This window comes from Solenopsis invicta, chromosome 2 (assembly GCF_016802725.1).
Source record: "Solenopsis invicta isolate M01_SB chromosome 2, UNIL_Sinv_3.0, whole genome shotgun sequence".
Taxonomy (NCBI): Eukaryota; Metazoa; Arthropoda; class Insecta; order Hymenoptera; family Formicidae; genus Solenopsis; species Solenopsis invicta.
The window spans coordinates 14,817,984-14,831,868 of NC_052665.1; the positions used below are offsets into that span (position 1 = coordinate 14,817,984).

At 40.3% G+C, this 13,885-nt stretch overlaps 1 protein-coding gene across 2 annotated transcripts in view; it reads right to left on the reverse strand.

Moving 5' to 3' along the window:
* Positions 1-13,885, reverse strand: part of LOC105197537 — a 153,902-nt gene that overhangs the window by 71,479 nt on the left and 68,538 nt on the right. The window lies entirely within an intron of this gene.

Consider the following 13,885-nt stretch of genomic DNA (forward strand, 5'->3'; position numbering starts at 1 on the left):
GCGGCCACGTTCGCGGGAACACGTAACGGAAACTGTCATGGAAGTCGTGCCTTCGGGGACGATTATCGAAAGTCACATCGATTTCCCATTGGCGACCGCACATTACACAATCTGTGTGTCGTTGAAATTAAATTTGAGGAATTTCCGATATTTTCCGAATTTTCGGCCTCTTCGTGCCTCGAACTCGCGCTCAAAGTCCAACAGCGCGGGCTTTTAACTTTTCTATATATTATTATGTTTTTCCTCGACTTTTCTCCGATATTTCGTGACCCAAGAACAATAAACTTTAATTACGATCTTGAATGGAACACCGATACGACAAAGTCTCTGACGAGAATTCCCTGCGCCGTGTTCAAGGATATAGTATCCACCTTAATTTTAACGACGACAAGCAAATTAATTTCGAACAGCATTATCGAACTCGATAATAATTAGGACATTGCGCATGCGACTTCGCTGTGCGGAGAATTAATTAGCGCGGTCGAGTGACAGGCTCGCCATGTGATTCACCGCAAACGCATAAAATCCGACAGGCTACTCTCGTGTAAGTACTTCTTGAATCGCGATACGAGCGATAGGGGCTTCATAAACTTGTCGCATTGAATTAATTTAAGCCTCGCCATTCCCATTCCGAGCGGACCGGCTACCTGAGTGCGCACTCGACTATATGGAAAATACCATTTGACGGCTGTTCATTTGCATGCTACACGCGCGACATAGTTACGTCGGCGACCTACAAGGCGCGAAGATAAAAGCGATAGGTCGCGAGTTCATTAAACGAACACGAGCAGCTTCCGCGGATGAAAAGAGAGAAAAAGAAAGAAGGGGGGAAAAAGGAAGCTAACAATCGGCCAAGTACATCTCGTGAATAAGATAAGTCGCTGCTTTTGCCAGCAACAGATAATTCATTCGCGATTAACCGTTTGCAATTTCCTCGTCTCGCCGTATTGGCTGAAGAAAGAGGCTGGCTATATACATATTCATAAGTACACGTAGTCTACTGGCTACATTCTACGAATTGAAATTGTGCGAACAAAGAGTTTGTCGTCTCCCGTCCGTAAAATGCAGATGACAATTATTACTTTTAAAAATTTCTTGACCAGCGATTTAAACATTTGTCGAAAAAGAAAAAAAAACAGGTGATTACATCGAAATCTACTGAAGCCTTTGATGACTTATGTTGAATTACAAAATCGCAGACGTTACGTGAACATATTTCTGAAATAAAATTTCCGCGTATTATGTAACGTTAATGTTTTTCACTTCAACTTTTTAACTTTTCTGTTAACTTTTATTTAAAAAAAAAACCGACACAAATTTACAGGTTTTTCATGGCAGAAATATTCTATTTCCTACCTGAACGTATATCTCTTCGCGTAATCCTTCAGCCACGACGGGAGATACAATTTCGAAAAGACGATATGTGAAGCATATACATAATTCGTGCATATCCTGTAATCACAAAGGCAACGAGCAGATTTCCATTCCGTTTTAATACCAAGCCGAAGTTCGCCACTTTATTTCCGTGCACGTTATAAAGTTTCTCTACGACTCGTCATGAAGGAAATATTGCAATAAGCATGTTTAAAGGGCTAAATTAGTATATCCACGGTAGTTCAAATAGCTTCGCGAACTTCATCGCACCGCCGTGCGATGAACAACGTTATTAAACCGTGCTCGTATTACAAGCCATAAAAAATCGCGGCAGACAACGGGAAAGCGTTATTTTTTTCAAGAAATTTGCGGCACTTTTCTCCATTATGCAGATTTAAGTTAATCATAACTTTGTATTACTAGAATACCCTTGTTGTATTTGTTTTAATTTTTCTTTGTGTCCCCTCGCATAAATTCCCAATTCTCCGTTATCATCCTTTAAAATATTAAACGTATCCAACATTTTTTTTACATTAGCAAAAATGTTACTTTTTAAAATCTAATTTTTGAATTTGATCATCCCTCTAATCAGCAAAACTGCTAATTTTGGACTTGTAAATTTTTTTCAAGTATCAATTAATTTTATTTGCATCTCTTTGCCATACAAGCATTTATCTCAAAGCTTACATCATTTCCAAAAACAAGAAAAAAGAGAGAGAGAGAAAAAAAAAAAGGTTGTCGGATACATATCTGACGATTAATCTTTGTGCTGATAATTAAATGACAAAAACATAAATTATTACCTAAAGAAAAAAATGTCCGAGTAATTTAACTACTGCTCTCAGACGCTCGAGTGGCCGCCCGTCGTCAATCGGTCGTACACAGCCGGTGTGTCACCGTCCGCGAACACTTATCTCGTAACAAGCGTACGCTGTCGAGTTCATGCATCGACGCCCTCGATCATTTCGACGTGGCGACTATGCCACATTGTATAGCAACGTTACACGCGCGAATGCGCCGCGGGCCGCGGAGAAAAGTAACTGAGAATGGACGCGCGATTCAACGCTGCGAGAGAGATCTCGATCGTGGGCTACGCCGTGGGGCACAATACGCGCTGACTCGTGATTCCTGTGAGGTCCTGTGAGGCGGAGACCTTTACCGGCGACTCGAGGAAGGGAGGATTCGCTATACGTCAAAGCCGTATAGTAATAGTAGCTGCTCGTATCGGTTTGGAAATGAATTATCGACGCTTCGCTCGGTATCGGGAAGAAACGCGGACACTTTTATGTGGAATAGTGCGTTATTGATAGTGCAACTAGGGAAGGAAGGATGCCACTGTATAAAGAAAAAACAAGTAAAACGTATAATAAAAATTTCTCTCGCGAGCGAAGAGCTTTTCCAGAAAATTTATTCCGAATATCGGAAAACTGATAATATTTTCTGTCACTTTTAAGTTAGAAAACTTTGGACTGCGATAAATCGTTGAATAAAATGTGCAAAAACGCTCGATACATTTTCTCCTTACGTAAATGACAAAAAATTAACCGAAGCTGTTCGATGTAAAAATTCTGTATAAAGTAACAAAATTATCTTTATTCATTTGAATGGAAAAAAATGCTATATTTTCATTCATATTCGCTTCTTGAAAAAAGAAAAGAGAAACAGTCGTTACTGAAAAGAATTAAATAACCCGCGGTGCAGCATCGTAGAGAAGCAAGTTTGAAGCAAAGGGACAACATTATTTCAGCTTTCAAATCTGAATTTCCTCGAGAATGGCTAAAAAGAATTTGTTATACACATTTTAGGTTTACCTTCTTTTATATTAAATTCGCTTTCCGGTTGTACTGGTATATAGTAATAAATTCTTTGATAACTGTATCATCAAAATCGGGATTCTGCCTATCAAATCAAAGCTGGCTCGAATATCTCCTAAAGCTTTCAATCTCAATTAATTAAATATCCATGTGATGGTCCGCCTCCGTATATAAATTTCAGTACGTCCCACGTAGATTGAAACCCCTCTATCATAAATCCCCAAGAATGTTTGACCGAACGTAGCTTTCCCCACTGGCGATTACGGTAAACGTTGGCGTACCCCTTGCTTTCACCGTCTCCCTCGCAATAACGTAGCCTTCGTTAATTCGCGTTTTCTACTATCGTGCTATTACGCCAATTTCTTCTCGCGAAAGCGCCAGGCGACCGGCCGTGGAAGTTCCGTGATTTTAGCTCTGATTAAGACAAATCGCTTTGCTCCCCGAGGACGGATAACCGCTACATAAGGTGTCTGAGAGATTACGCGTTCCCTACGATCAACGGACAAGTAGATAGAAATCAGGAGATATGGATGAATAGATACAGGCAAACTAAAAGGAACATCGATTGTTTGTATCGCAAATGCTTGTAGCGGAAGCAGACGCAATTTTGTTTCAAAAGTAAGAACACGCGCGGCAGGTTCATGTCGATTATCATAAATTCCAAACTGTTTCCAGTAACGATTAACTCATGAGCTACCTTCACCATCGAACTTACATTTACTTGTCAAACGATTTAGGAACGTTACTTGCCCAAGATAATAGAAAAGAAGCGAAGTAAAGCAACGGTGATACGGCGAAACTTTCGCTAGGAAAAACAAAAAAAGAACGCAACTCGCTGAAGAATCTCTGAATAAAAACGCGCGAGTTCTGGTACACTGTATGCAGCGGCATAGATTATCAAACATGCCCTGAGCCGACGGTTGATTCGCGAGCGATGCAACAGGCGGCTCATCCATAGAGCCGTTCCACTGTGCTGCCTCCGGCGCTGCTCCGTAATCATTTACCCGCTTCTTTCGACATGGCATTGGATTACCATCGAAGACCCGTCGCACGTAAATGCGCACGCACATACACCTATGATTATTTGCCCGTATCGTATAATTCCGGCCAAATAATAATTAGATGAGCATACAGTTCGTTTTCAGCCGAGGCGAGTTTCGAATTGCCGCGCAATAAACGATTAAATTTTCATAAACTGTTTCCCCGATCATTTTAGAGTTCACAAATGACGAATTTCCATGAATTCTAATGATAATTGCGCGATCCGAGGTGCGCAGAACTTCAAAGTCCATTTCGGCAAATTGCACGGATCTGCATGAAATTGTTGCAATCAAAATTCGGATTCACCCGAGCTCAAAATTTTCCAGCGATTCGCGGAATCGGTCTCACGAAATAATTTCCTCCCATCTGCCCGTAGCCGCATCGTTTTTATTTGTGTTATTCGTTTGCTTCATATATTTATATTGTATAATTTATATCGCGTAAAGCTAGTATATCCAAGATAAGTTTAAAAAGTACATATGCATACGTGTAACTTGCATATTTGTACATAGCAGTACAATATAAATATACGAAGCGAATGACATATGTAAAAACATATGTAACGGTTATATGTACACGTAGTGGATTTCTCTCGCAGTTGTGAGCGGAAATCTAATTTTAAACAACGGCAATCGTGTCGGTGATTGAACACTCGAAACCGACCGGAACATGAAAGTCTTCTCGGTTTCGAGTACCGAGCATAGAAAAGCGAGGAAAAGAGGCAAGTCCGCTGATGAAACAATGGCGGTGCTGTGCGAGATGAAACATTCTGAGTACTCGCGGTGCATTTCCTCTCGCACCGACAGCTTCACTACGTCTTGGAAACTTCTGTATCGTACGCGAGAGACCCGATAAAGGCGCAAACAGCGTGATTGCGAATGAATTGATGAAAAGATATATTCCTGAAAAGAGCGAAGCAGGTAGATGATTTTCCGCGTAAAGAATAAGCGTAAAAGGACAGATATGAAACTTTTCCGCGTTCAATTGCACATTTCTCAAGTCCACTAAAAGGCACGTGTCAAGTATCTCCAATATATTAAGTATCATGATAAAATTACTAAAAAATATATTCTTTACGAATCTCTAAAGAGAAATAAAGCAATTAGAAAACATTTATGTTAAAAGAAGATTTATCATTGATTTTATCATTTAACATTAAATAATTTTCTACTTTCTATTTTCTTCTTGTTAATTGTTAAGTATTACGCAATTGCACTGCTACGAGAAAGTTTTTATATGAAGTATTTAATGCCAAATTCGTTTGACAAAAAAAAAACTTTATTATAGTATATAAAGGATTGTTTTTAAGATAGTCAATTATAATCAAGACAGCTGAAAATTTCGACAGCAAGTACGAAACGCAAAACTTCTCCGAGACATATCCGCGCAAGGAATTAACATAAGAACGAAAATGTAGGAGACTACGAAGCGATAGGTGCAGACCGAAGAAAGCATCGGCGGGTCGATCCGGCTCCGAGCTGGACGGAAGAAAACAAACGCTCGTTAACGAGGCGCATCAGGACAGATTGAAGAGATTTCCTGCCGCGGTTTAGCCGAGCTCTCTCTCCTCCAGCTCTCTTCTCCAGCCTATATAGAGACCCCGACGTCGACCGGGACCAGAGGTTAATTTATCGAATTAAACGTCGCACAATTGCGTTATAAGTCCGAGTCGCCGAGTGTTTTTGCCGCGGCCGAGAGTCGCGGATGCGTGTGCGTGTGCGTGACGTACGCGGTGCACACTGGTGGATTCCTTTCTCAGATGAGAGAAATAGTGATCATCGATACCCGAAATTGCACGAACATCGTAATCGCCCACTCTTTCTATTTCGAGAAGCTTATTTCAGTTATTTCTGAAAAGAGAAAACGCGAGACTTGGAATCCGACAAAATTAATATCGATTTTCGAACGATAATTCCGCGCCGCGCGGTTATTAATCTTGAGAAACGCAATTTATCGAATATCTCCCTCCCAGGAATACAACTCCGCGGTCGCGTGTTGTGCGATGCTCGCGAAATATAAACTCGATGCTGTGTACATACTTTCGTCGGGTAAACAATGGATATCTTCTTAGGCAGCAGTAATAGGAATGAATATTCATGCGTACGTTTGCTCATATTGAGCAAAACACCTGGTGATTCACATTTTGCATGCGTACTTCGATCAACAAATCCCAAGTCTCGGCAATATCCTCGCATATCGTTAACTAAATCCGTTAATAAAATCTCGCACTCACTACTTTTGCGCATACCTCGCCGACCGATTATCGCTAGTCAGTTATTTCTATGTAAAATATAATACAAAGATAAATATAGAACAAGAGTTTGTATCAATTTTTTTTTCGAAGATTCTTGAAACTGGAATACTATATACATACAAATTGCTACAGGAAACAATTTTCGAAACGGTATTGCGCGCTCTCTGATTTCTTTCTAGAAAAATATTCAATTTCCTGGAAAAAGCAATAACAGGCTTATAAAATCTTGTTATTTAATCTTAAACTCAATTACCGAGGTATCTAATTTTAACAGCTTAAAGCTTGCAGTTAATGGCTAGATTACTTTTCCATCGTGAAAAGTTATCCGATATTACATACGGTAATTCGCAGCACCGGGTTTACATCGCGATTTTTACAATTGCAGTACATAACTCAATAAACACGTAGCGAGAGATATTCGATAATTCGCGTTTCCACCGGTTTACTTCAAATTTATTCGAAAATATCTTCTTACTATTGATCCGGTATGTCGTAACAATACACTGTGTATATTGTTACAGAATGTCTGTGTAACTGGAAGCGAGATTTCAGAGTTGATTTCCTCTCGCGCAACTGCGTCTGATTTCCTTTGACACCTAATGACATGGAATTAATGTCTCTAATTACGAAGTCTTAGTCGTGAATTAATTTATCGTAAACTTGTGAATAATAACGATTAATTATTCGAACTTGGCATGTTCGAAGTTTCCAAGTGTGTATTAATCTGATGTTTAGAAAATGTCACGATCTAATTAGTGAAATGTGATTTTAGAAATCTTAAAACTGTAGAAAACTCGATGATCGCTGTCAGTTTTTCACTACCGAAACAGTCCATCCCAAATTCACGATGTGTCTTCCGTTGATTGCTATCCTGTACATCGTAGCGCTCTATGTATCGATGGAAAATGTGATTGGAAACGGGGGATTTCAAAGTCAATTCGCTTTCATGTATTCATCCTATTCTCTTTGGGACTTTATAACGAAGAGTTGGTAAACGCTGAATACAGCCTGTTCCACAATAGCGTGTACACGCCACGCTTGCAAGAGAGTTGATGAGAATTTTAAGAAAATATACACGATTTTAAAGTACTACATATTCAGTAGCCAACACATTTCGTCATTGGCTAATATGTTACTGCCTTCCTCATTCATTCGTTACAGCTTGAAAATATCTGGACATGTTTTCGACTAGCTTTATCGTCTCGAAAATAACATCACAATTGGCTGGCAGTCTCCCCCGATATGAAAATTTTTGGACGTTTATGAAGAAGAAACTTCAGCGAAAACGTATATCTAACTGGAAGCAGTTATACTATTAAATCCACCAAATATTGAAGTCACTTCTCTTAGTTACGTTAGAAAACTAAAAACATGATTATAATGATTATCAAACTATAATAGAAGGTAACCTCTAAAACAATAAAAAATTTAAAAAAAACGGAAAAGAGATATAGTATAAAAAAGGGTCTACCTGAGCGTTTGTTTGACATATCAAAATAGGTCTAAAAAAGGTTCAAGAAGGTTGAGAGTAGGAGTAAAATTTCGACTCGGGTTTGAATGACATATTTGACAAATAGCAAGGACGAAATAGGACGAAATTGTGAATGCACTTTAAAAGGTTATCTATATATTTTTTTAATGCTCATAAATCTCTTTTCTTGCAGATGTGGTATGTATGGAATTGACTACACGATACCCTTTTTCCCCTTTTTCCCCGATGTGCAAAGGGACAACTAATGTCAAATATATCGAAATTAAAAATACTTTTTCTAAATAAAGATTCAAACTCATTCCAATATATCTTCTATTATCTGCGCGTGTCGTTATCAGACGCACGCGTAATCGAGAACAGGAACGCGCGGAATTGATTGCCTGTCTGCATAGCTGTTCCGCGTTCGGTGAAATTCGTTAATGAGGGTTTGGCGCAGCTACCAGATCCCAGAAACAACCTGTTGGTCGACCTTCCGCACGAGTTGTTAGCCGATTTATCGGCTTAGCGCCGAGGCGCGGATGACTGATACGCGGAGTCTGCTCACGGAATAATTAAGTTGACACAATTAATGGAGCGTTGCCGTCGCCGTCGCCGTCGCCGCTGTCGTTGTCGCGGATGCGCCAGCTCGACGAGACTCGGTTGACGAAATTATACGTGTCCCACCCGGTGTTCGTCCAGTCGGAGCCATGCCAGAGATTAACAGAAGCCAGGGGTTTAATTAGCGAACGCGCAAACCACATCGGAGAGGATCAACTACTAATTTGTTTCCCCCGTGAGTGACTGAGCGAGCGGATTGACGGTCCGTAAGCGCGCGCGCGCCAATAAGACGCTCGTCGTCGCGATACATGTTGTCGGTGAGATAGGAAATTCATCACAGATTATCCCCGTGTAATAACACGCCCGCGGCGTAATAGTGAAGTAATTATTAGAGGTATTAGCGAAGCGGTTATCGCTGCGACGACGATTACGCGTATCCGTTATTTACCAGATCGGCGCGACGGAGTATCCGAGGAAAATATTTTTCCCGCCGGATTCCTTCGTTCGGGGGGATACCCAGATACTAGGCTTTCGCGTCGGATTAGTGTAGCTCGCGCACGTGCTCGAAGGCGCTTAAAAGCTGAGCAAAAAGTAAGCCGCAATTAAGTTTCCCCGCGCTGCAATCTCGGGATTATAAGCGAGAAGCATTGTCTCTCGTTAATCTTGTTTTTTATCTAATCTCGGTTAATGTCGCGTTGCCAAAAGAACAAAAGAAAAGCAATACTTAAAGTACACAATTTAGCGAGAAATGACATGCTGCTTTCGTATGTGCGACGCGCGCAAATGCTGACCTATAAAGAGGGTCTCCGTCGGCATTAACAAATTTTATAACGGCGCGTTGTCAAATCGCGAAATAATTCGCTTTCCGTCCAGGTCCGAATCAAAATCTTCGCGTCGAGTTACGTTCTTTACATTGCGTATTACGATTGTTAAATAAATTGCGTCGAAAGATCGGTTCACGATTAATCTGTCACAGTCGCGCGAACCTTTCCCGAATCATCCGCGCGGCAACCGCGTTATTGAAGAAAAGAGGAGGCGAAGATAATTAGTTTTAAAGCTTGGTGCAGCGAGCGCGGCTAATTTGCTCTCGCGCGTCTAGTAAGTGAATATTCTTCACTTGATTCGCCTCGCGCGTCGAAGGTCGCCGGGCGCACGATATAAAACCAATAGAATGCGGCGCGGCGCCAACGGCGGCGCATACGTCCCGCTCGCAAAATGCATTATCGGGCGAGTGGGAGAGAGCGGGCGAGCGGAGCGGATTGTTCCCTCGGCGTGTCTCTCGCGGTAACAGTATTTGCGGAACACTTAAATGGAATCCCGTCCCGGGAACCTCACCGGCGCGGCGTCGGCGCCCGGCGCCCAGGTGCATGCCCGGTGTGTGCAAGCGATACTTGCATACATACATACACACGTACACACGCGATCGTAAAGTACGCGCCATTATTACGTCCGCGATAGCGTATAGACATCGTACTTTACGCGAGGGCGAAGAACAAGAGATACAGAGAGAGAGAGAGAGAAAGAGCGAGGAGGAGGAGGGACCCACATCCGGTGACACATACACACAGGGGATGCACCGGAGATATTTTAGTTTACCACTCGGCAGAAATATTTGCATCTCGCGATGTCGCGACATAAAGGGGCTGACTCGTAGGCAGTATAAGTCATAGCGAGCGGTAAAGCGGTTGCACCGGAAGAAAAACAAAATGATACATTAAGATCCAACGCGTCCGGATCGAAACATGTGAAATTATTAGTAACACTGTCGAGTAATTTGGTACGTAGATCGTACAAAATAATTTCCTCTCTCATCGACGATTTCAAGAACCTTTGATAGATGGAACATTTATCGAGAGATTAATAGTTATTACTTAGGACGGGCTTCATTAATGAAGTACCTAGATTTTAAGTAATACCCATCAATATCCTATTAGTGTCTTATACACCGAGATTTCCCAGCGGCTTTACTTCTCGAGTTACATAATGATCTCATTGTGGATTGTCGTATAGTGAAAATAATGTGGGGCTGCATTTGCGCTCTTCGAAAAGATTTGGAAGAAAGAATGACGGACAGCGGCGCAGTGCCAAGTATCGCCTCCTTAACAATCTAATGCTCCCCTAATACTTTCTTCTCTTTTATTAACTGACGCTTTCATCGGAATAAGTAAAATGATTATGCGCCGCGAAGTCACTAGTTATTGAGTGTAGCGTGCGCCCTACGGTAATTACACGGGGTGCAGCCGTAGCATAAAACCGGGCGCATTGTAACGGCTCCGTGGCAATGTATTACCCGACGTATCGCTCGCCTGACAGTTTATTACTCTGGGCAATAATCTACCCGTTTCCGTTCGCCTCGGCAGCGTCTTCCTCCCGTTAAATATTTCTTCTGCCGTGTTCGCAGGCATGGAAAGCCACTCCTATATATATATGTATACGCGATTTCCACGCGAGGCCGCGTACCACAGACGCTGCACGATGGGATCAGATCAAGAAACTCAAATTCGTATCGACGTCGGCAAATAGTCGAAGATAAAATTCGCCTACCGCCCCGTCTTGCAGAAAGCTCTCTTGACATACATAAAAATTCGTTAAAATCGAGATATCTTCGAAAGGTTTTCGTAGAAATTCGCGACTTTTAAAGCACGGGATAAAACTCATTTAATTTTCTTTTTTTTTCTTTTCAGAACACCTCGATAGACCCTTGCATTATATAAATATTAATTATTTGAATATATAAAATTCATTAACTCTTTTAGACTAGAAAAGATTTTTTGTAATAACAAATAATTAACTAATAATTAAAAAAGTACCGAACAAAATTAGTTACTGTAAACAATTATATCATTTGCACGCATTTTGCAAAAGCAACTCAATTTTTTTGTTATATGAAATATTTTTAACGGCAGACAAAATATTTTACTGTTGTTAAAAAAATATCTCAATTTAATAGTTTAACGCAATTCCAGTATGTAAACTAAGAAACCCTATTCTGCTTTAAACACAGAGACTTATGTTAGAGAACAGTAGAACACACTTATTTGGCTTCTAAGAGTGTCTAAGCATTTATATGTTTAAAATGAACATGAGTAGAAAGAGAGAAAAAGAAAGAAGGTTTCACAATAAACATTAATTTTAACACAATTGCAAATACGTATTGTCTTCTCAATCTACGCGTCTTCATTCAAGATAATTTCAAACGCGAGTCTCTCACTCTTCAAGTTTTCCAATATCATTTTATTGCAATTTTGTTGCAATTAGTTCTTTCGAGTACCGGAATTCTCGCAATTTATTCCAATCTCATCTAAATATAATCATCGCTGTAAATTCAAAGGGAACCCTCGACATTCCCTATCCGCTCTCATTGCGGAAGACAGTATTATTATTAATACAGTGCCTACACATTGTGACCATATTAATGCAACATTACATGGTGCTAGAGTATACGTCAGCTTCTCGACAATATATTATTTATTATCTCTCCTACGTGTGCGCGATAAATATGCAACGGCGACCGCCTCCGCGCATTCGCGTGCACTGCACGGCTGTCCGCAGGCGCCGTTTTAGCATGCCTCGAAACGCGAAAATCGAACGAAAGTGAACGGCTGGCTCGACATCGTCAATTGACGCCAAGGGTTATCCGATGTTTCCATCTAGCACCGACTTGACTTGGTCAGCACATGGTGATTAATCGCCGCACTGTCCTGATAAAATCCTACGGTAATATCCTCATTTCAGGCTATCAAACGGGATCAAGTAACAGTACGAGTATTCGTAGTACTCTTCGATATTTTTGTAACGCAAAATGCTTGTAAAAACCATGTAGCAATTACTTTTAATTTTTGTTAAGAGAAGAAACTCAATTCTTTAACCGTAATTATAATACACGCTGAAAAGAAGCCCCACCGACGACACTTCCTACGTAACTCACGTACGCGCGTTTTATTTCTTTTGACAAGACGCTACCTCAAATTTTCACGAGAGAAAAAGTAAAATTAAATTTTTATAAAAACAACTTATAAACAACGTAAACAATTAATCTTTTCAACACTGAATTGAAATAATATAATTATCTGGATCGAGGTAAAAGACAGCTTGCCAATAAACACGACGGTCAATTAATAAAAAAATGACGGCTAGATTAATGCACAGTTTGATTCGCTGCTATTTATATGCACTTGCAGCATGTGAGAAAATTAATTTCGCAGGGCGCGCTGACATTCTCGGAAGACGGAACAGGTATCTCGTCTAGCTAACAGCTAATTATAAAGCGTATCTTGACCATAAATGCTAAAAACGCGACATATCAGGCGTAGCTTGCGTGACAACATATTATTCGAATACCATTTGCCCCCTAACGCGGATTGCCGTGATTATTATTTAAATTGCAACAAAGTGGCAATGCGCTACGCGTACTGATACGTTACTCGCCGAGTCCACAATTATTTTCCCATTCCTGTTCCGCCTCGTTAAATATCTCACGAGAAGTTTTTACGAGAAGTCAATCGCGCACATACTTCATATGTAAATCAATGGCCGTGCATTTCTACATGATAAAAGGGGTTTTTTTATACCATAAAAGGTAGCTTCCACCGCGATATTTTTTTTGCCAGAAAAGGTCAAGAACCGATCAAACTAGATTGTATCTACACATTTTTATTTTCATTGTGTTTGCGAAATTGTTTCCTGATCTACTTATTTCGCATGACAGAGTCAAATATTCCGGTTTACTCATACTGATTCCCATCTTTTTTCTATTTCATTTTCATGACGCATAAAAATCTATCCGAAGCCACATTCTAACTTAAACGTGACTGCATATATCGAACCGGAGGAAAAATTTTATCGTACGCGGCGGAAAATATTGAAAACGTATGAAGATAACTTTCAAATAAAATGCTCCTTCCGCGATCATATGCAATAACAAATTCTTCGTAATCGTAACAATACGATATCAGATCAAACGTCAATATTAACGGTATCGATGAGATCTAAAAAAAATTTATCAGAGTATGACGTTGGTAAAGCATGAAAACAACATATTTCCACAACGAATGAATTTAAGATTCCTTGAAAAGTACTTTCTTCTTCGAATATTCGATTGGAGATTCCTCTTTTCTTCTAACATCAGCTTCATCCTTCGAAGCCTTTCAGGAGGAAGTTATTACAGAAATGCCTCCGTCAGAAAGTACTCTTTCTCCTCCCCTTCTCTCTCTCTCTCTCTCTCTCGCTCTCGCTCTCGACTTTTCCTTATTTCTTTGATTCTTTCTATTAACACAAATTTCTCAAAAATTTAGTTTTATATGTAATTATGTTTATCTGTCTCGGTATCTATCTATAAAAATAAAATTATAATAAAGTTACATTGATGTACTT